Source organism: Anas platyrhynchos, chromosome 5, assembly GCF_047663525.1.
Source record: "Anas platyrhynchos isolate ZD024472 breed Pekin duck chromosome 5, IASCAAS_PekinDuck_T2T, whole genome shotgun sequence".
Classification (NCBI taxonomy): Eukaryota; Metazoa; Chordata; class Aves; order Anseriformes; family Anatidae; genus Anas; species Anas platyrhynchos.
The window spans coordinates 38,966,131-38,988,693 of NC_092591.1; the positions used below are offsets into that span (position 1 = coordinate 38,966,131).

General features: G+C 37.8%; 1 long non-coding RNA gene across 11 annotated transcripts in view; it reads left to right on the forward strand.

The window, feature by feature from the left end:
- Positions 1-22,563, forward strand: part of LOC106016894 (uncharacterized) — a 313,059-nt gene that overhangs the window by 173,222 nt on the left and 117,274 nt on the right. For all 11 annotated transcript variants that reach the window (XR_005266054.2, XR_011809727.1, XR_005266052.2 and 8 more), the window contains one exon: positions 3,948-4,032. This is a non-coding gene — a long non-coding RNA (uncharacterized lncRNA). The remainder of the gene's footprint in view (positions 1-3,947; positions 4,033-22,563) is intronic.

Sequence of the window (22,563 nt, forward strand, 5' to 3'; positions counted from 1 at the left end):
TGCCTTGACTGTGAAGACTTTTCTCCTTGTATCTATACAGAATTTCCCATGCTGCAACTTGTGTTCGTTGCATCTCATTTTTTCCACTTCATACATCTCTGAGAAAAATTTGGCTCCATATTCTTTATAAAACCTCCTCCACTGCAAGTTGAAGATAACTTAGATTCACCTTAGTCTCCCCTTCTTCAGGCTGAATAAAAGTTCTCTCTACTTCTCTTTGTATTTCTCAGGCCCCTTTATTATCTTGGTGACCTTCTTCTGGTCTTACTTTAGTAAATATAACAGAGATAAAAACTGGACATAGTACTCCAAATACAGTTTCATAAGTGCCACATATACCACTTCCCCCAAATGTTACACACTTTTTCTACTATAGTCCAGAATGCTGTTGGTCTACTGGGACCAACGACTCTGATGCCTGTACTGCATGCTATCCATGATGTCTTGTGGTTTGGTTTGGCCAGGTTTCCGTCAACTTTGTAGTCTACTCATTCAGTTTATTATCTCTACAAATTGTCTTTAGAGGAAATACAGAAGACTGACTGTCTATAAAGCCTTACTAAAATTGTCCATCTTGCATATATAGAAAGCAGAGCTCAGTCAGGGGTTCCCCATTCAGCTGAGTATTTGCTCTCTCTTGCCATGCCTTCCTGTTTTCTTGCAAAATGGCATGAACTACTCCTGTGTTTTCAGGAGGTTGTTCTTGAAAGCCAGCCAGCTTTTCTAGGCCCCTTGCTCTTCAGGACAGCAGGACAGCTTTACCTTTCCTGAAGTTAAAATCAGTTCTCATAGAGTCTAGGGTCATTATTCTGCTACTTCTCTCCTCATTTTCATTAGCTAATGCAACCATACACCTTCACATCAATTCTTTTATCAATTCTTTTTTTTTTTTTTTCTTTCTGTGAGCAATGGGTCCCCCTAGCTGTTTAGTCCAACATCAACACCATAAAAGTTTCCTTGACATTGCAAACATCTCTTAGATTGCTTGTGCCTCTTAATGTTGCCTTTCCAACAAATATTGTGGTGGATATATCTCCCTGTGGAAACCAGGGCCTGCCATCATGAGGCTTCCCATTTTCTATAGAAGCCTTTATAGAATTCCTGTCATGCACTGGTAGATCTGTAGCAGGCACCAACCCAGTGACCTATTTGTTGGCCTTCCTCCTTTTAATGATATGTAAGTGACTAAACATCAGGGAAGTGTTCATGTTGGATTGGTACTCATAGACTGAAATAATCTCCTAGATTAAGATGCTTGTAAGTGTGTCTCCAAACAGTGCTAACCTATTTTAGTGGGTTTATGCCTGGAACTGATTCATTGCACACCACATGTGGATGTTCACATCCCTGCATATAGATATACCCTTGCTCATATGCCCTTGAGTTACAGAAGTCTCTAAAGTTCTGTGCAGAAACAAGTTCAGCTTTTTTCTCTCCCCACAAACACTTCAACAGCTACAGTGTTTTAAAGATCACAGGTTCCTGTATTTGCAGGCAGTATTAGTGTAGGTATATAATCCAAGAATTTAAGCAAGGCAATATTAGTAGGTAATGATAATATCCCTTAGATAAACTGATATAGCTAGAAAGATTAGGCACACAAATCACTCTTCTGATGTAAACAGAAGCAGCAGACTTCAAAGCTAAATATGAGTTGAGCAGAGGATTTAACTAAATATGTATCAGTGACACAACCTGTTGAGAGACAGATAGTGCTAAAAAGTAACTGCCAACCTCTTTTTTTCCTCTTCTCCACATAACAATCCACTTATCTTCCAGAATAAGATTCTGGGGAAAGTAAAATACATAGTTTTCTTATTAAAAGTTCATGAACTTTAATTGTCTAATTGTTTCATGTTACAGATCTGAGGAGGAAGAGGAGAAAACCATATAATGAACACAGTAGATAATAGTGCAAGTCAAAGATATTCCAGAAATAGTACAGAAGTCAGAAATTCTCTTTCAAAGGCCAGAAAATAAAAAAGAGAACAGCATTCTTAGACTTTCTTGGTAAACTAACCACACCTAGAGAACAGACTACAAACACTACTGACTTCCCCATTGTTTATAGCAACTCTGGGATCATTTGTGCAGGGCTTTCTTAACTAAAAATGAGATTATGTGAGGTAACCTTTTTACAACGGGTGCTATATCTATTCCATTGGATGGTTAAAATTGTCTTGTGTTGACTGGGAGCATTTTGAAGATAACTCTAAACAGCTTAGTAACTTTACTGTTCTACTTAACTAAAGAGAAAAGTTAAGACATGTGGACTGTTGATAAAGCATCAGCATCTCTGCCATTACCTAGTGACAACCATTTGGAAGTCTTTTGAAAGAGAAAAACAGGTAAAGAGATGGTGAGTAGTACACTTGTCATTAATTTGTCAAGTCAACATATTAATGTGATTTGGGTCAAGCTAGTGGTTGTGCAGCCAAGCATTCATGGCTTCACTAAACACTGAGAGTTGTACAAGAAGTTGGGGAAGCCTGAAAGAAAGTTTAGTTTGGCAAAGAAATGAAGAACCAAATAAAAGAGAACTCCAGGGGGAGACCTTCTCCATCAGCTTATATGACAGCAAGAGTGAGCAGGGGAATTAGGCTATGGCAAGTCAGGAAATCGGTGAGGGGCAATAGTTAGCCCCAGTAGGAGAGCTTTGAGGCAGGAAACAGGAAAGACTGGGAGTCTGTTGACCGGTTTTCAGAGTTCTTCTTTTATGAGCTCATAGGCCAATATCCTCATAGGTCTGCTAGCAGCAAAAGACAGAAGTGTTTGTTTCTCAGGTCAGGGGCTCTAGTTTCTTTCATGTTTGGTTCAACATTTTTTATCGGTCTTAATAAAAGTTTCATTCATATGAGATGAAGAGAGCTAGCTCTCTCTGAGTTTCCCATGTAATCAGAAAGATATAACTCCATGTTTATATTAAGGACAGAGAGGCACAGCACTACATGTCATGTCTAACTTGCTGCTCAGTCCATTACTTTTCCAGTAAAATTGACAGAATTAAACCTAAACAAGAAAAGGAATGACAACAAAAGACAGTGGGCATTCTGCAGCACTGGCATCAGTGAATTCAGTAATGACCAACAGAGTTCTTCTCTACAGGCATTTCACGGGTACAATGTGTAAAATTTCTTCTCTTCATGATTAAATAATAGGGATTAGCTGGTGATGGAATAGTTGTGTTCCATCTGGCTTGTGCCTGGGAGTTTCTATCAACCCTATTCGTTTAAGTTATCATAAAGATTGTACTAGGCACTGAGATCTCACATCCCACCCTCAGACTTGTCCCCTGCCATAACAGTGAAAAAAAGAGAAGTCTTTTGCTTGCTGAAAACAGAATCCTGGTACTATATACTGACAAGTGTCATGATTTTAATATTATCACCATTGTTTGAGTCATTTACTCTGAGCAGGATTATGTACTGTACTTCCCCTTTCCTGCTAGCCATCAGGTCCACTAAGGCCATTAAAGAACTAGTTTATATAGAAGGTTCCTAAATCATGATCTGCTTGCATAGACATAGGTAGAGCTTTCAGACACAACTGAATACAGTAATATATATTGCAAGTGGACTCTACAACACTCCATTTAATGCTGTGTGAAATACATATGCAGTAAACATCTACTCTACATCTTTTCAACTATGGCCAAACTACAAACAAGAAATGTATGTCTGAGAAAGTGTGTCTGAAAATGTACAATATGCCTGCAGAATTTGTGCTAATCACACTGAAGTAGAATATTCCTATCATGGTTTCAACTCTAAACTGAAAAGATTTTTTCCCCTTTTCTTTAAAAGGAACAGTCGAAGTTTAGATAATGGTGCAGCAGACTTCATTAATGGATAATTTTGAACATATTTCTGTTTGTCTGATGTAGAAAATACAGATCACAAGCATCTTTTTTTCCCTTCACTAAAAAGTGCTTTTTTTTTCTGTCATAGATCCTCACCAACATAAACTGTTAGAAGTGTCTTCCAAAGAGTAGGAAAACAGATGAAGTAATAGGTCTTCTGCTCTGGTGTAGCAGTAAGTATCTGTCATTTTGTTGTGGCTGAAAAGGCACATGTATCTTGAAGCTGGGGGGTATCTTTATCATAAATATGCCTGCAGGCAATTAGTTGAGGGAAAATGCTGATCTTTTTCAGAACAGCAATGAAACAAACTTCAAAAGGCATCCCCAGGCATGTCCCTTTTAATTAGACCTTGGCTCTCAGGATTTCTACAAGACTGGAAAGTTTTGCCTGCATCCTTAGGATTTGTGGAGCTGGCTGTAAACATAGGAGAGAATGCCATATCCCTGATGCTATTTCTTTTATCTATTTTTATTGCAGCTGGTGAAAAAAAAAAAGTCATTATAATCTGTTTTTCCATAAGAGGCAAAATGTCAATCCATACAGAAGGTATTTCATTTAGGTGAGGAACTGGAGGTTACAACTTGTTTGGATGCTATGTTTGGATGTTCTGTGCCTAGAAAAACAACACAATACCTTGTCAGCCATACCAGTATGTTCTAGTGTTATTAAACCAGCTGATGCACAAAGAATGAAATCTAGTCCTTTTGTAGCTGATCCCACTTAATATTTTGTGGCAAGTCTCAGACCTGTAAGAAACATTTGCATAAGAAGCAAGATTCCTATATTGCTTTGAAATCAATCTGAGCTGCAATGAAAAATTATTTTAGCCTGAGCTAGAATTGGTTTTATATTAGACATGGTCAAAATCCAACAGTCTGAGTCAGCAAGAAAACTGCTTCTGAGCTCTGCAGCATACTAGAACAATGAATGCAGATTAGTCTCCAAAGAAATATAATAATAAGGCCATTCCTCTTATGAACCCTCATAACTTCTGGCAGACATTCTGCTCCCACTGACGTTTAGTATAATTATCCCAATAACTTTGGAGAAGCTTGTATTTTGCTATTGATTCTCAGATATTCTGCCTGCCCTCTGTCTCCCTGGAGTGAACAGAGAACACCTGTGCAATTAATGCTTATTAGAATAGAAGCATTTGAGAAAAAATTCATATCTGAAATGCAAGAGCTTTTTGTTCTTTTCTAGTCAGAAATGGTGGTGACAGCATTTGCTGGTATTTTTTTAATGCTGACTGGAGCAAAGTAGACATGCCTGTATGCTGGATAATTTTTCAGTGCCTTGGTAATATAGCTGCTGTCTTGTACTCTTTTAAACTCTTCCTTGTTCTGTTGCTGTTACAACTATTATATTAGAGAATCTAGGAGAAGAAAAAAAAAATGGATTCTGCTTATCAGGATATGGTACCTGGCTATACTGACTTCATTTTGAATGAAATTGGGTGCTCAATACTTGTCAAAATACCCTATCAATAGTAGAAAGAATAGATCTGATAGTTGATCTGTTGCAGATGGCAGCTTTCCTTGGAGCCACTGGAAAAAAAATAAAAAAAAATAAAAAAGTTTTCCTCAATGTGTAAGAGAAGAATGAATTGAATAAGAGGAAGAGAGAGGGAGGGAGAGATGGGGAGGGAGCTAGATGACTCTCTTCCTACAGAAGGAAAATTCAACCATCAGTACCACTTCAAAATCACTAGGTTAGTGTTAGAGTGGAGAGCTAAGCAACATTTTTACTATAATCATATGACTCCCAGTCGCTGTAGTCAAAATCTGTGGAGTCATTAATCCTTCTCCATTTTGTTTTAATAATAATGTTATTGTATATGTCTTTCCATTGCTTAAAATTTTCAGTCAACAGTGCTAGTGATAGATGTCCTTTATGAAGCAGCAAAATGAGATTCAAGAAACAGCAAAGAAACCGCACCTCAGGAAGCTGAGCTTGCTGTTAAATGGAGATGTGTATAAACACGCACACATGCACATGGACGTACACACACACTCACTCACAGAGAAGGCCTAGATTGAGGCTAATTCTCCCCTAAGCCTGCTGAGGAATAGATGTCCTACCATGTTATTGTCATGCATGATCTCTGATTAATGCCAGTGCTGGTATTCCAGGCTTTAAAATCAGTACGAAAATAGTCCTTGAGGAAGGATGTCAGCTTCTTTTAATCTCCCTTTAATTTCCACTACTTCAAGAAGCTCTACATCTTCACACCTTATTCTTCTGCTATGGAGCTCTGCTTGCTAACTTCAGCTCATAAAATGAGCTCTTTTTCTAGAAAAGTGTACCACAGACACTGTGAACACATTTTTACAAATGGGATCAGTACCAAGTGGTATAAAGTCACAGTGTTGATAACTCTGATCTTCTGAAAATATGACCCAATCCAAGGTAAATATTTCTGAAATTATTTCCCTTCTTACTGTATAGAAAATTTATTATGACAACAACTGTGTTAAAAAATAAAAAGCTAGGCTAAGACTTACAATCTTTTTATTTTTTTTTAATCTCAAAACTGAAGCATATATCAGCTCATTATCTGAAAAGTTCTAGTGATACAGAGCATTGTGTAATGTTCAGCCAAATCCAGAAGCCCTTCTCCCCTGTGATTCTTAGTGAATACAGCCCTCAGAAGCATTGAACACCTTCACATACCCTGGAAAAAGTGATTCAATTTTGTCCAGGAATTATGTAGCTTGAGAAAGTATTGCATCATGCAAGCATCAGCAACTTGATGTTTATATGAACTCTGTTGTTCTGAAACAAAACCCACAGATATGGATTTTTGACATTTTATTGTTAGAAGAATAAAGCAAAGGAGATAATCATGGCTAAAGATGTTGTGACAGTTTACTGATCAGTAGGTAGACAGAGGAAGTGCAATTTCTGGGATACTGTCTCTACTGAGAGTTTGTGGTTTTACCCAGCTGAGTGTCTGGCCTAGACTTGGCTACATGTTAAAAAAAAAAAAAAAAAAAAAAAAGCAGATTAATTTTTTTGGCCTGGGGTATCTAAGCAAATGTTCAGCAAAAACATGAAAGTCTTCACGATCTGAACTGGAAAGCAAGAGGACATTGTGTAATAAATAGGAGTCGAGAAGGTGACTGGGGAATAGCATTTTCCATTACACTAATCCAAAGCAGAAAACTCGACCACGAGTTTCTTTTTCTTCACCATGTATTTTCCTTCTCTGTTTCTCAGAAAGACACTCACTGTATTCAGATGTAGATTCATTTTTCATTTCTCATGCAAATATTAGTGAACTGAATCATGAGGCTAAGTTCATCATGTGCAGGCCTTTCAAAAGAACATGCAAGTTTGTGGTGGTTCAGGGACTTTGCTTGTGCAGCCTTCTGCAGAGATGATAAGTTAGCTCCAATACAAAAAACTCTTTCATTAGGCTCTTACTGACAGTGACAATGAAATCAATTTTTCAGAAAGAACACCATTAATGAGTAAACTATTATTGTTCCCAAGAGGGCTATGTTAAATAAGACGGATACTAATTTTAGATACTTAAAAAGAGAAGTCATTAAGGAATAATAATTTTAGTTTAATCATTTTCAGTTTGCTTTCTTCTACTGGTGATTCAGAGGATGCGCTGCATAGAAACCTGTTTCCAAAGAAGAGGAAGATCTCACATTGATCTTAGTCTTTGGAAACTGCCCCTTTTTTCTGTTTCTGTGCCTTCACAGTAATTACCTTAGCCATCCCTGAGTATTTGGTGTATAGCCCTGGAAGTAGATTAGATTTAGGGATCTATGTAAAAAAGAAGATTTTAACTACCAACTCTCACAAGCCTCAGAAATGGACTTCTACCATGGCTGAAAACTTCCAAAAAATGTTCTACTCAAAAAAATAACTGGGCTTCCAGGTCACAAAGACAAATACTGCTTTTTTGGAAGTGCAGTTCTGCTTAGTCCAAGCCAAAACATACTCTTTTGATACAGCAGTATTCTCCTTGAATGGAGGAGCCTTTCTAATTCACTCATTTAACTCCTGGTTCCTAACTGGAATTTCTTTGATTTCTTTGTGTTGCACTATCCTAATTGGTTTCTATAAATTCCAAAATACCAAGCCAGAATCACATTATTTATTCTTTTTAGTGACTTTTGAAAAATCATCTATCGTTGAATGAATACTGAGAGAACAGTTTTGTGGTGTTGCTTTTTTTTTTGTTGCTCATTTGTTTTGTTTTTAAAAAAGCAATTTTACAAGAGCACCGAAAAGCAAATTTCATCACAATACAACATATTGCTACTATATTTGAGATTCCTTTCCCCAGGCAGAATAAGCTAGCCCAAGAATCAGAGCTTGTCTGACCACACAGCTGCTGTGCTTTGAGGACAGGTGCTAGCAGTGCACTGTGGAGGGTGTTGTGTTTGAGGTATCATCTGGATACCTCAAATACAACATCATTCTATGTAATGCAGACATGCTCTATTCCCTGCTCTATTTTTAGTAATCTAGATGCTTAGGTTCTTCACTGTGAGAGTTAATAGCTGAAGCTTCTTTGGCAGTGAATCTTACTGCATTGAATCATCTACAGGATTACAAGACAGTGATTGTGAAGGTTCATCTTCTTGGAAGGAGCAGGAAATGTTTAGTCCTGTAATTATTTTGAGGGTCTGGTTTTGTCCCCTCTGCAGGAGTAAACCTGGTGATTTACAGAATGAAGTACGTTGGGAGCTTGACCCAGCTGTACCTGTCTCCCAAGCTGTTATTCTATTCTTTAAGTACATGCACAGCTCTCTGCTGAAGGTTGTTCTGTGCAGGTGTGAAGCTAGAGCCATCAGTACCTCTCAGTCAACATATTAAAATTCATCCTTTCTCACATATTTCTGCCATCAAAGTGGGTCTTATGAGTGGGAGACAATTAAGATCTTGCATTGCTAATCCTTCATTGACATGAGCTTCTGGTCTTTTGTCTTAGTTTCTCATCTGCTGAAACAGTAGGTGGCATACAGGTGAGCAATAAAATGCTCCCCAGGTGACATTCATGAGACAAGGCTACTCTTTCTTTTTTCTTCCACAAGTAAGTTTTTTTTTTTTTTTTTTCCCCTGTCCTTCTTTGTCTTCATATGGATACCCCTGCATTTTCTTTCAGCTTAAAAAATTTACAGCATATTGTTTCTGCGGAGTAAGTGACTAAACTGCTAGTACTTTTAACAGACCTAAACTGATTCCTAGCAGTGCTGCCAGGTTAAAGGCCTGTCTCTTCTCTACGTGGTACAACATCAGCTCAAGTCTTGGCAGTGGCAATATGCGTGAGGTGCTGCCAGTGTGGGTGGGCACGCTGCTGCTCAGTATTCCTCAAGTACTGCTCTGTCTCTTGAGGCCATGAGGAAGGTTTCCAGCTGGGATGCATGAGCAGAGAACAGGTTAAAGATGCTCTATCAGAGGACAGGAGATGTGAGAACGGAAACTGAAATGTTTCAGCTGCTCGTAGTTTGGAACTGGTACAGAAGCAGCCTAGGGTGTAGCTTCTGCTGCCTACTTCACTCCATTGTTTAACAACTAATTTTTTGAAATACTTAAACTCCTCTGTAGGTTCTGATAATCTTTAGCCAATTTATAATTTAAACTATTTTTAAGTAAAGGAAATAATGCATAAAATAACTTTTTTATTTCTTACTGGCTAGCCTCAGGAACCGTTAGTGGAAACACTGAATAAATTCACCCAATCTGACACTACCTGTGCTCAGTAAGTGAAAGCTTTCTTTGTCTCAGGGCCACCTGACCTGTGCAAAGCAAACAGTTTCTCAGTTCAGTTGCTGTTGGACAGAGGAGCATGGCCTCAGTGAAACTGGTGCTGTGGCAAAAAGGACAAGAAGTTTATGGACAGGATGAGAAAACAATATTTTCTTCAGTACAGTTTGTTCTTCCTGATTAAAGTAAAAGTTCACAAGTGGAATGATCAATGTGGTGGTTGCCTTTGGTCATAAACAGTGGATTTCCTTTTCCAGAGCTTAAAGATATTTTGCATTAGCTTCTTCTTCATTTATGTTACATTGCACAATTTAAAAATGTCAGAAAGTCTCTGAAAGTTGAGTTATTAATCAATCAGTTTGCTGACAAGTGCTAAAAGTACATGCAAGAACTACTGTTCATACTAAATTAAGCACTAATGTAACAAGTTAATCAAGCAAATTCTGTTTCAACAACATCATAAGAAAAAGGGATGATATTAGGCCTGAACAAACTGTGCTCTGTTTAGTGGGTATATGTACAAATGCAAGTATAGGTGCATAAAAATTGTATTTTCAGAATTAATGCTGATAATCTTAAATGACTATTTCCACAAATATGTCTTGATGCAGTATGAAGCTTCATGCTGACACCTTCAGCCTTTAGTTAGGCATTGGAATGAGTTGCCTGGGGAGGTGGTGGTGTCACCGCCCCTGGGAGTGTTTAAGGAAAGGTTGGACATGGTGCTTAGGGACATGCTTTAGTGGGTGATAGTGGTGGTAGGGTGGTTTAGTGGGTGGTAGGGTGAGTAGTGGTTGTAGCATGGTTTAGTGGGTGATAGTGGTGTTTGGGGGATGGTTGGACCTGATGATCTTGGAGGTCTTTTCCAATCTTAATAATTCTGTGATTCTATGATTCAGATGTATACAAAGGTAAATAATAGTCAGTGCTGTCTCTAGTCCAGTGACTCCTGAAACTGAAAATATATTAAAACCTTTACTGCTTCTGGATTTACATCTGAAGTATTTTCTTTTATGCAAAAGTTTGCCACATTGCAAAGGATGCAAACAATCTTGTGAATCTTTGCACACGTCCAGTCCCAGGTCTGGTCATTCCTGTAAAATATCTTTTTCCTTCTTCCTTGGTGAAAATGAAGCTTCCTGTGCTGCATTTAGTTGTGTTCAGTCACTTGTAGTACTCATGAGTACAACACATCCAGAAATTTTGCACCAAGCTATTTTGGGGGGATGAAAAAAATGCTAGTGAGTTCCAGAAAAGCCATAAAATTTTAAGTACCTTTTGTGTGTGTGGTAGAGTGGTCTGGTGGTACCATTTATTAAAATTGCCCAGAAGTTCCATTACAAAATCATTTTTCTCTTGCTTAAAACTCTGCCAAACTTTATTTGGCTTGAAATTTTGCACGCTGGGTATCTGCATCAGACTGAATCTTTCTGGAAAATTTCAGTCAAAATGACTATTTCCAAGAACAAAATTGGGGGAGGATACATCATTCTGTCTATATCAAACTATTTTGGTTACCTTTTGTGTGTGTGTGTGTGATATTTTAATGATTGGAAACAGAAACATAAAATTTGGCAGGGGTGATGGAGGTGTCCAGCTTGTGCTCTTTGTTGTTCATGTTTTTATTTTTCAAGAGAAAAAATCTTAAAAAATCTCAGTTTGCAAATGCTGAGTAGAGGATATCTAGACTTCTGGAGTCACAGTTCTGAGAGGCCCTTATCTGTATTGATTGAGATATCAGCATGTAGTGACCTGGACTTTTTTGTGGTAGTCACGGTCTGATACCACAAGGACATACAGCAAGACCTCAGCACTCTCAATTCCTGGTCTCTTTGCTTTGGACCACTTTTTATACTTTTAATGCTGTATTTTAGTGTGCAATGAATAAATGAATGCTGTGGTTTCCAGTGCTAGGCTCTTTAGACCTTCTAGACCTGGAAAATTGAAGTTTGTAACTCACTGGAAAACTGTGAGTCTCCTTTTGAATTGCATAATGCTCTCAACATAACCCACTTGGATGGTAACATATCAGAATTTATCTTCAGACTTAGGAAAGAAGTGCAGTGCAAAAGCTACTAAAGTGTTTGAATTGTTTTATCCTTAAAGCGAAGTGCATTTATCTAGTGTAGTGTTTTGCTCTGGTGAAGGAAGCATGTTGTTAGTATGGGAAGGACTCGTCCTGGATGCACAGAGTAAGAAATGCTGAGATACATGACTTATAAACCACTTCTGTGTGCTGCAGGTTAGAACTGCACTGAGAAACCTTGGAGGGACTAGTGCAATTCAGCTGCTGAAATTGTTTGCTACACAGCCTGTTCTGTAGTCAGCAGCCCACAGCACAAAAGAGTTGAAACCAGCTTTTACTTCAATAGCTGAAGATGCGTATGGAATAGTTTAGGTTGGAAGGGACCCTTAAGACCATCTGGTCCAAACCCCTGCTGAAAGCATGTGTTAGAAACTGAAGAAACCAAATTAGACCTTTGTGCAGAAAACAAAACAAAACTTTTTTAGATGTTTTAACTAAATACTGTTTTTCTTAAGGAAATTACTCCCTTTGCAAGAAAAACACATTTTTGAGGTCAGTAGATCTGTTTATATCTTATGTCATATGAGAACAAACAATGAGGGAGGAATTAGTAAAATTCTTAATACAAGAAACACAAAGTGTGAGATTCTTGAAAACAGCTGAAAACATTCCTCAGACACTGAGCAAGTTTCAAAGTGGCTTTAAACCTTGCCAAGTTAATTGTCATTGTAGCTGAGTTGGTTAGGGCAAAGACTATTGGAAAAGAGGTCTTATTATTGTTCACGTGGGTCAAATGAGGGCACGTCTTAGCTGATCTCTGAACTATGAGGTTAAATGTTTGACCTGATCAGATTGTCAGGAAGGCAAAGAGGGCAACAGAGACAGAAAATGCTGCTAGATCAAGCAGCACTGGCTCAGCCATACTTCTTCCACACAGTTACACAAATACAAACAAGGGAAGAGCTTGGTCTTCTAATCTAACATAAAATAACAGCTGAGGCTGTTATTTAACAGCCACAGGCCCTGTCTCTGAGAAGCTGATCATATCAACTATCTGCTCTATACATGAAAATGCCTTTACACAGCTTTAAAAGCCTTCACTAGTATTTGGATGTGATTTGTATTTAATGAGAATGTTTGCAGCAGCATATAAAGCATCAAAGAGTGGGATATATAGATATCATAGCATATGTGATGTCAAAAACATTTCACTGTTAAATGATGCATAATAAATACTTTTCTGATATGACTGAGCAATTGGTCCATTTAACAAAAATGATGGGCTATCTTAAAATCATGCTATCTTTATGCTAGCTGTATTTAAAAAATAAATAAATATAAAATGCAGAGGCAATATTCTGGGGAGCAGAAATCAACCTGAAAGTTTGTTATTGGAATTTCTCCATCTACTTTCATATTGGCCAGATACAAACAAAAGCAAGTCACCTATGGTTTTGACCAGGCTGATTTTTGGACAATAATGGATCTGAGTATCCCATTCTGCTGCAAAGACCCTACAGTTTATAAAGTGGGAATCTGGGGCTGTGTTGTCAGTGGGTACTTTTAACAGAGGACGTTGGCCAGCTATGATGGGATTAGTCTCATCTAACTTTAGCTACCTGAGAAGTATCTACTGAGTCTAGGATAATCCTTTCAGCTCTCTCTACAATTGTACAAGAGAAATACACAGCTCTAAAGACCAAGTTCTTCAAAGAACCTGTGAGGGTTCCCTGGTGGTCCCCACTGAGCTCAAATGAGTAGCTGAGAGCAAGGCCCTTATTTTTTGACATTTAAAGCTACATGGATTGAAACTAGCTCTGAATCAATAAGAAATGTATATATTTTTTTTATTTGGATACACAGAGACTTACAGAACGGTACTCCAAACTTGAAAATCTGTTTTGCTTTTACAAAAGAATGTAATCTTACATGCAAACATAGTCTATTAAAAAGATACTAGGTTCCATACTTTACATCCAAAACAAGGCCATAAAAGCCATTGCTCTTGGTCAAAGTCTTGAAAGTCAAAGAAAGGGGACAAAGAATGCATGTGTTTGGAAGAATTAATAAAAGCTTGTTAAAAGGTAGAAATTCTGTAGAGATGAAATCCTCTGAGGTGGAAAAATGTAATGACCTCTGGCCATGAAATGCCACTTGTTTCACAGTACTAAGTCAATTTTCTATTGAGAATGATAATCCTTGTTTGGCTACACTAAGACAGAACTTCAGGATTTAGTTGTTGTTTTTTTTTTTTTTTGTGTGTGTGTGTTTTTTGTTTGTTTGTTTTTTCCTTGTTATCTTAAACTGTAGTTAAAAGTTTCCATTTCACAGATTTCTAACATTATTTCAGCCTTTCACAGATCCTTCTATGAAAAAAAATAGACTCCCTTATGTTAATTGATGTTTGTAATTAGTAGTTCCATTGCACAGGAGACCACAGTAATATAAAACTGAGGAGATAAATATTTTATTAGTCTGTTAACCCTCGATGCTACATTACAGAATCTGTTTCCCAATTGTATCTTTCTCTGTCTACCTAATACAGACACTTGAAAAGTGCAATTGAAATACATAGTAAGAATGACAAATCTCCAGATCCCTCCTTCTTCTGGATTTATGCAAATCATATTTAACATTTTCATTTACTTTAATTTTCTAATGCTCCATACCATAGCAGTGGTTTCATGAATTGGAAACCACTCAGGTAACCATTGCTCAAAAAAAAAAGCAAATTTTTAACTGCAATCCAATGATCAGCTAGCCTCATCAGAGCTGCAAATGTGCTTATTTGTGAAAGACAGGCAGTGCGTGTTATTTATTAGGGTATAGTCTGTGTAGTAAACTGACAGGTAAGCAGATGTAAGCACTTGGTTCAACAAACTCTTGTCCAATAACATGCTCTTCTGTCTTGCTATACAGATCACATTACTGACAGTCAGAGATCAACAGACATTTTGTTCCATGTGTGACTGCCAGAGAGCTTTCTAAAATCAGCTCTAGTTTATCTGTGCCTTATGTGACCCTCAAAACAACCATTCTTTATCAATAAAATTTCTATAGATCATGTAGATATAGGGCTATGTTATTAATCTCTCCTCTTCTCTTCTTCATGATGTTCTTTTCTGTTTACCAGTCTGAACTCATCTGCAAAACTGTCATTTTTGGAGCTTCAATCAGCCTAAATCTTTTCAACCAATAATCAAACACACAATCTAAAATACTGTTCCATCAACAGGAAAATAGTTACTATTACTAAGGAAAATATTATTCATCCTGATTAACTTCAAGATGAGCCTTAGATGGCTTCAGTTTGACCCACTTTCTCTTTTATTGAATTTACTGCTCAAAGGTCAACATTTTGTGGATTTCAGATTCTTTTTAACTGTCATTCAAAACACACAGTAATCCAGCATTGTTTTTTACTTGTTAATTTTCTTGATCTGTAGGTAAGAGCCAACAAAGACACATTTTTAGATCAGAAGCATTAGTTCAAACATTATAAAGCATATTTTTCTATATGAGTGATTAAGATACAGAAACAGACTTAATTTCCAGAAAAGATTTTTAAATTTTATTTTTACTTTTACTATTAATTTATTTATTTTGCAAATTGGTACTTTTGACCAAAAATAATTTTCTTGTCCTGAAGCATATTTTTCAGAAATGTGAAATATGCCTGGTTCCATACCCAGATGAAAATGAGAAGCAATTAAAAAATAAATAAATAAAAGAAAAAGGAAAATTAATAATACAAAAAGATGATTCACCCATCCTTAAACTGACAATACCCAAGCCACTATACCATGACAGTGCATCCAAGGCAGGCCCTAAGTGGCACAGGTCCTGCCTCCACTGGGTCCAGCCGAGGGAGCAGACCAGAGGGCACCCCAGCTCCTTTTGGACTGCTATGCCCAGAGCTTGCCCTGGCACACCCAGGGGCATTTGTTTGAAGTGCTGCCACGGGCTGGAAGGCAGCCCTAGCTCTGCTCCTCCAGCTGGACCTGCCCCAGCAGAGGCCTTCCTTGGTGTGACCAGATGAAGCGGTTCCCCTTTGCAGGACTAATTAAACACTCTTGGAGGCTGGGTTTGACCTGGCTTTCACCCAGTAAAATCATCTGTTTGGGCTTGCAGAAGTAGTGAGAATTTTCAGGGTGGGAGTTAACAACAACTTTTGCAAATCTCAAACAAGCTGCTGCCAAGAATATTGGATGAAAGTTTGTTTTGTGTATTCCTTTGTTGGACTTGGTTCCCCCGTCTGCTTGACATCAGCACATCTCCACATTAGCTTGCTCAGAAGAGGAGGGAGCACGTGTTGCTGAGGGGGGAGATGAAGTGCACTGTTCTCCACAGGCAGCAGTTCCTTGGGTGGATCTGTCTGCATCTACCATGTGACTGGCTAGCCCAAAGTTAAGCCTCCCAGCACCACTGCAGACTGCCAGCATGTTTGACCACTTCATCCTGAAAATAAAATGCACTTCCACACCTCCTCCCGTTATGTTTGTGTGAACAGCCAGCCTGATCATGCATTCTACGGCAATCCAAATACCGCTTTTCAATTTTTGCAGTTCAGGTTAAAATAGTCATAAATGCTAGTCCAAAATAGTCACAAATGCTCCGTTTACACAAGTGAACTGATGCATATTATTCTTCTGTAAATATACAAAGGCCTAGTCATGAAAGTACCATACTGGATACTACGCACACATGAAATGGAAGAAGAAAACATACACTCCTGAGAGCTCTGCATCTAACTGTGAGCCAGAAAACAATAAACCTGCAGAAAGGGAACATGAATGTAAACGGCAGATCAGTAGTGCAAGCAGTGGGCTAAGCACATAAGTAGTCAAGCATTGCCAAACTGTCCTCTGAGTGTGGTGGTCCAGAAGAGCCCCAGAAGTGGTTTGGAGAAAAATAATATGAGAACCTTGCAAGTCTGGAGGTGAGCCTTGAGAAGAGTATAGATATGCTTGTTTGGACAAATAGCAGCATTCAGTCATGAGCAGAGTTAACCAAACAAGACTGAAAAAATATGGTGAATGCTGTCTTGTAGTTTAATGTTATGTAGAAGGAAGCAAGTGTAGATGGAGCTGAAGAGAGGGGTGATAGTGGTAGCATAGATGGGTAAGAGCATAATCTTTGCAGTAACCCTATGGGAAACTGCATTTTCAAGTCCCAACAGTAGGGTGATGCACTCACCAGGCTGACAGAGCCCGGGTGAAAGTTGTAGATATGCAGATGGAGAGGGAAGATTATCTTAGATTTAGCACCTGTAAAGAAATATAGGTATGGTCTGGAAGTGAAAGCTGAGAATGAGCTTAAAGACTGAGAGTTTTCTTTGCGTGTGAACATGCAATATATACATATATAGTTTTCAATGACTACTGTCCAGAAATTTGTCAGTTTTTGTTTACTGTTACTACCAGGGCAGCCATTATCAACTGTAAGATGATATTTGTGATGCATTTCAGAGCAGAAACATGTTGTGTTGAGTGACAGTGTATGAGAACATTGGAGCCCATGTTTAAGTGCGTGACAGAAAGTTTTCAAGCCTTGACAAGACAATTTTCTTTGCAAATAGAGAGTAATAAATAAAAGGTGCCAATGATATTTTTGGTCACATATTCATTCATAGCTTAAGTTTTGGATATTTCAGTGTTTTTAAAGCTTGGTAATCACAAGTCTACCTATATTGCCTTCTGTAGATCTGCTCAGATTTGGACATAAATCCAGTAAGAAAATCTGCTGGAATCATACTACTTCTGAAGTCAAAGATGTAATATAGTGCCTGAATTTCACTACCTGGAAAGCCAGTTGGCTTTCTCAACTGGAGAGCAAGTAAAAGCCAACTTGCAGGCACATCTGATGATTAAGGAATTTGGGTTCAAGTGTAAGTTCAAACCTCAAGCTAAGATGACAGTGCGGATGCAGCCAGAGCTACCAGCTGAGCTCAGAACTCTGTTGGTTAACTTGCCACAAACTGGGTGTTTTCTTTGCTTAGTCCACTCTACAGCTTGGTGTACTGCCACATTACCACGTTTGTAAAATCAGTTGGACCTCAGTGATTTAAAGTTGGAATAGCACAGCAAGGAACAGGATGCTCTTATCTGTGCATGTTGTCTTACTATTTTTTCTTTTGCCTGTGTGCTGATAATCAGAAATAATTGAATGTGAAGTGCACACATAGGCTATGGAACTCCCTGGAACACCTGTGAGATGCACAAAGCAACAGCATACTGTATAGCATAGATACTGCTCTGGTATTCTGGTATTCATGTTGTTTTTTTTTTTGTTTTTTTTTTTTTTTGTTTGTTTGTTTTGGTTTGGTTTTTTTTCCCATAAAAAACTATGGGGATATTAACTAGTCTGCAAATGGTCAATACCATACTCTTAGTAAAGGTGAGTTTTAGTTACATATTTCATCTTCAAGGCTGTAACATCTACATTGCCCTGACTCTCAGTACTGCTTTGAATTTTGAATAGCAGTCTGGTTTCTGTGGGAGAAGCTGTCTGTCTGCATAACAAGAGCAAGAAAATGGTATCCCTTGCTGTCAGACCAGTTCCCATCCCAAGCCTGATTCTCATATACTTTCCAAAGATAAGGTTAATTTTTCTGAAGGAAGAAAAATATAGTGATGTAATTATAGGCCATAATCAAGAATGCTTTGACATATGTAGGGTTTGGCTCTTAGTTCAGTTTAAATAATAAGCAAAAGTCCAATTGAAAAAAAAAATTTACTGTCCCTTTTACTTACAGCCTAAGATTTACAGTTCATCTGAAGAAGATCTTGAGCATAACAGTCACCTGCAATGATATATTGCTTACAGCAATATTTTACATTTTTCATTAAATATTAACCCAAAGGTATTGATTTTCTAAAGAAGAGGCCGACTAAGGAATGTTAACATTGAGGAGACTATTTTAACTGCTGTTATAACCCATAATTTTGCAGTGCAAATTCTAGAGGGAGAAACTGGTGCAATGCTCCACCCGTCCTGCTGCTCAAAATGGAGAAGGACTGGTGATAAGTGCAGTCGGAGAGAGCACCTTCAGCTGTGCCACAACAGCCCAGGATCTGAAGGAAGGCTGGGCTGGGAAGCAGCAGAGTAGGAGAGAAGACTTTGGGCTTCTTCAGGGAATTGCTAGGCAGAATTGCCTGGGCAGGTGCCATGAAGGGAAAAGGTGCCCAAGATAGCTGGCTGATTTTTAAAGAAATCTCTTTATGAGCTCAGGAACAAACTATGCTGTTGTGCAGGAAGAGGAGGAAATTCGGCAGAAGGCCTGCTTGGCTAAGCAAGGGGCTTCTTAGCTCCTTAGTGAAAGGTATCTAAATGCAACCTACAGCTACTTGAAGGCAAGTGGGGAAAATGTCAAGCTCTTCTCAAGAGTGGTAGTCAGTGTAAGATGTTGGCACAAACTACAGCTTGAGAGGCTCAGACTGACTAGAAAGAGAAAGGTTTTAATGAAGCAAGTAGCACAGCACTGAAACAGGGACCCAGAGAAGAGGTGAGCGTCTCTATCCCTGGAGATTTTCAAGATTCAACTAAAGGCACAGATGACCTGAGCTAGGTCTGCCCTGAGAATGAGGCTGGCACAGTCAGCATTTCCAGTTTTAGGAATATCCTTGGACAAATAAAGAAACCATTTCCTCACCTATCTCAGCTGAGTGTTCAATCTAGCTGAGCTGGGGGACTGAGCTGTTGTATGAAGAGGGAATATCCCTCTGCCTCCTTGGCTCTGAATGAACCTCAGCGTTGTGTGCGAGACTTAGCAGCTACCTACCAATTCACTGCCAAAGAGAAGGCTGGGCTGAGCATACAAAGAAGTAGACCATCAGGCACCATGGGAAAATTTATTGGTAGATTTATTTATGTGTGTGTGGGAAGGGGTTGAGGGAGGATAGTTACATAGTGATTTTGGCCTTTCTTTTATCAAAATCCCCGTAAATGCCTAAGTGATTTGTTGTATCTGGGCCAAAGCTCCTGCAATGGATGTGGAATGACTGCAGTTCTGTGACTCACTCATTAGAGTAAGAAGTCTGAAGTGTCTCAAAAAAAAAAAACAACAACAAAACAAACAAACAAAAAAAAAAACAAACACACATAAAAAAGCACAAAACCAACAAAAATAAACAAACAAAAAATCCAATAAACCAAACACATCACAGTTAAACAAACAAACAAACAAAAACCAACCATGTATATGCTTGTTACTGAAATTTTTAATGGTTAGCTCCTACATAAAAGTTTAACATTAAAGATATTGCTTTTTGAAAACTGCATTGTAATTAGATCATCTCTCACCTGACAGCTCAAGGCTTTCCTCCATTTCGGTCTGATTTCTCACAGTACATTCCTTCATTATTTGCAGTACTTGCTAATTAAGTGCTATCTGCAAACTTGGAAATCTTTGCTTTCCACATTGCTGTCTATGTTATATTTGTGTAAATATTTCAAATCTGGACCTCTAACACTGACTCCTGTCATCCTCTACAACTGACATTTTAGTTTGAATACTTTCCATTTATGACTACAGTAGATTTCCTACTAATTCAGCCAAATTTATGTTTAAGCATGCCAGTTTTCTTCCTCTCCTGTGGCTAAAGCAGAAGAGGTTAGCAGCAAGAATCATCTAGGTTTCAGGCAATTTTTAAAGTTAATCAGAATGGGTTTTTGAAGAAAGCTATGTTTTTTGTTTTTTGTTTTTTTTTGTTTTGTTTTGTTTTTTTTGTTTTTTTTTTTTTTTTTTTTTTTTTTGCTAATGGCATTGATTGCATCCACAACATTTAAAACTGAATTTGTCTCACTTGAAATTCATTGCCTAGTTCACTATTCTAAAATCTTTTGGGGATGCTTCTTCAGGCTTAAGATTACATTTCCTTTTACATCTAGGCATGTATAAAAGTATATGTCTCTGACTGTGTATGCACACAAACACAAGCCCATGGTTAGGATTTAATATTATTTGGAGGATATTAAATATTTTTTTTTTCTCCTTGGACATTCCCTATTCCTTAAATGTATAACTTGAAATTCAAGTTATAAAAATAATCCTACTTCCTGCATACTCTCTATAGTGCAGGTGTGCTTGTGTATATGTCAACTCATCCGTCAGCCTTCCTTTCAAAACACTTCAAGAATCTGCACTTCCCTAATGATCTGCAGTCCCCTGGAATAGGTGCAGTTTTACAGATGGCCTTGTTTCATGGTAAATATTCTTGCCTTGTTTATGCTTCTTCCTGAATGATTGCCTCCAAATATACTTTTCTTAGCTGCACTTTAGCAGTCTGTTTCTATGTTTGCATTAGTGATAATTTCCATTAAAAAAGTAAAGTTAACTTTCTTATTTGCAACATGTATGCAGAAATCTAAACTTAAATATTTAGGAGTATATAGTGGTTTGTAATCTTTCTCAAACAAAAATGGAAATCGCTATTATTGTGAAGGAGAATTATTTTTATGAAGCATTGCCAAATACAGCATTTCACAGACTATCCTGGAGAGTGCATGAAACTTCCCACTAAAAGAATTTCTGATGTGGAGGTATATATATGCATGCTTTATGGATTGACAGAAATAATCTGGCACATAAAAGACAAAGGGAAACAGGATATTTTTACAAAAAATTTTGAAAGAAGTATTGAAGACAAAGTTCATTTAGAGTATTTAACAAGTGTGGTCTATGTAAAGAATGAAACCTTCTGGAAAGCAAAATGAACAAATTAAACAATTATTTTCTATAAAACATCTTTTAACAAAACAAAATCATGTTCCTGGAAATGCCTTAATAATCCTTAATAATTCATCAAGAATACACTACACAAAGAAAACAGATTCAATAGCCCCTCCCCTCCCCTCCCCTCCCCTCCCCTCCCCTCCCCTCCCCTCTCCTCTCCTCTCCTTTATTTTACTTATTTTATTTGATTGTGAAGGCTTACTTGTCAAGTACAGACATTTCATAAGCTAACTGCCAGGTTATGTTAAAAAATGAAGTCCTTTAAATAAAAGGTTATTAAGGATTATAAGATAAGAGATCTTCACTATGTGTTTCACAATAATTTGAATTAATTCAAAACTGTATAAAATTTGCTTTCTGCATGAATATCCTTTTTCTATCTGTAGTTTTGTAGAGTGGTACAATACAGTAGTACTTCACACTTCATGTGTTTCCATTGACTATGTGGGATACAATTACTAGATAATGACATGGGTTCTGCTTACATGCACGTGGCATTCTCAAATATTTCTGACCTTTTTTTTTTTTCTTTTTTTTCCAATCCTATATAATATGAGAATATAATATGATTCCAATCCTATATAAGAGGATTGGAACTGCAAACAAAAATTTTGAAGCAACTGCAAAAAAAAAGTCATTTTTTAGACAAATCAATGAGCTTATCTGACCCACCACAAGAGTGTGACTGTTGGAAGGCATTCAGTTAGGAGGGTGAAAAGGTGAGGCTGGACACAGAAACAGCATAACAGCTCCTTTGATGACAGCACACACCTGCAAACTAACTCTGACACCTTACCTTGAACATCTAATCATGACTTCATCTAGTTAAGCTTTTGACTCTAGTCCAAGTCAGTTCTCAGAGTACTATAAAGGAAGGTCTTGTGTGATGCAACCACTTCCAGTTAACACAAGGAGTGTGTATCTTATACTACCCAAATATTAGCTGTAGAAATATCCTACAAAAGGTGGCAATAGTACTCATGGTATGGTGTTCTTGAGTCTGTTCATCTGGTTTATACAGCTGTATGCAGCAGCTTTGGTAGGCAGAATTCCCATGGATGTTATCTATCAGTAAGCAGCATCACTTGTTGCAATTACATGAGAACCCACCTTTGTATGGAATTGCAGGACAGCTGTCCCTTCAGGCTATGCCCAAGGTTACTTCTCTATGCAGCTCTCCTATGATTAATTTAATAATATATTATATGCCATGCTTC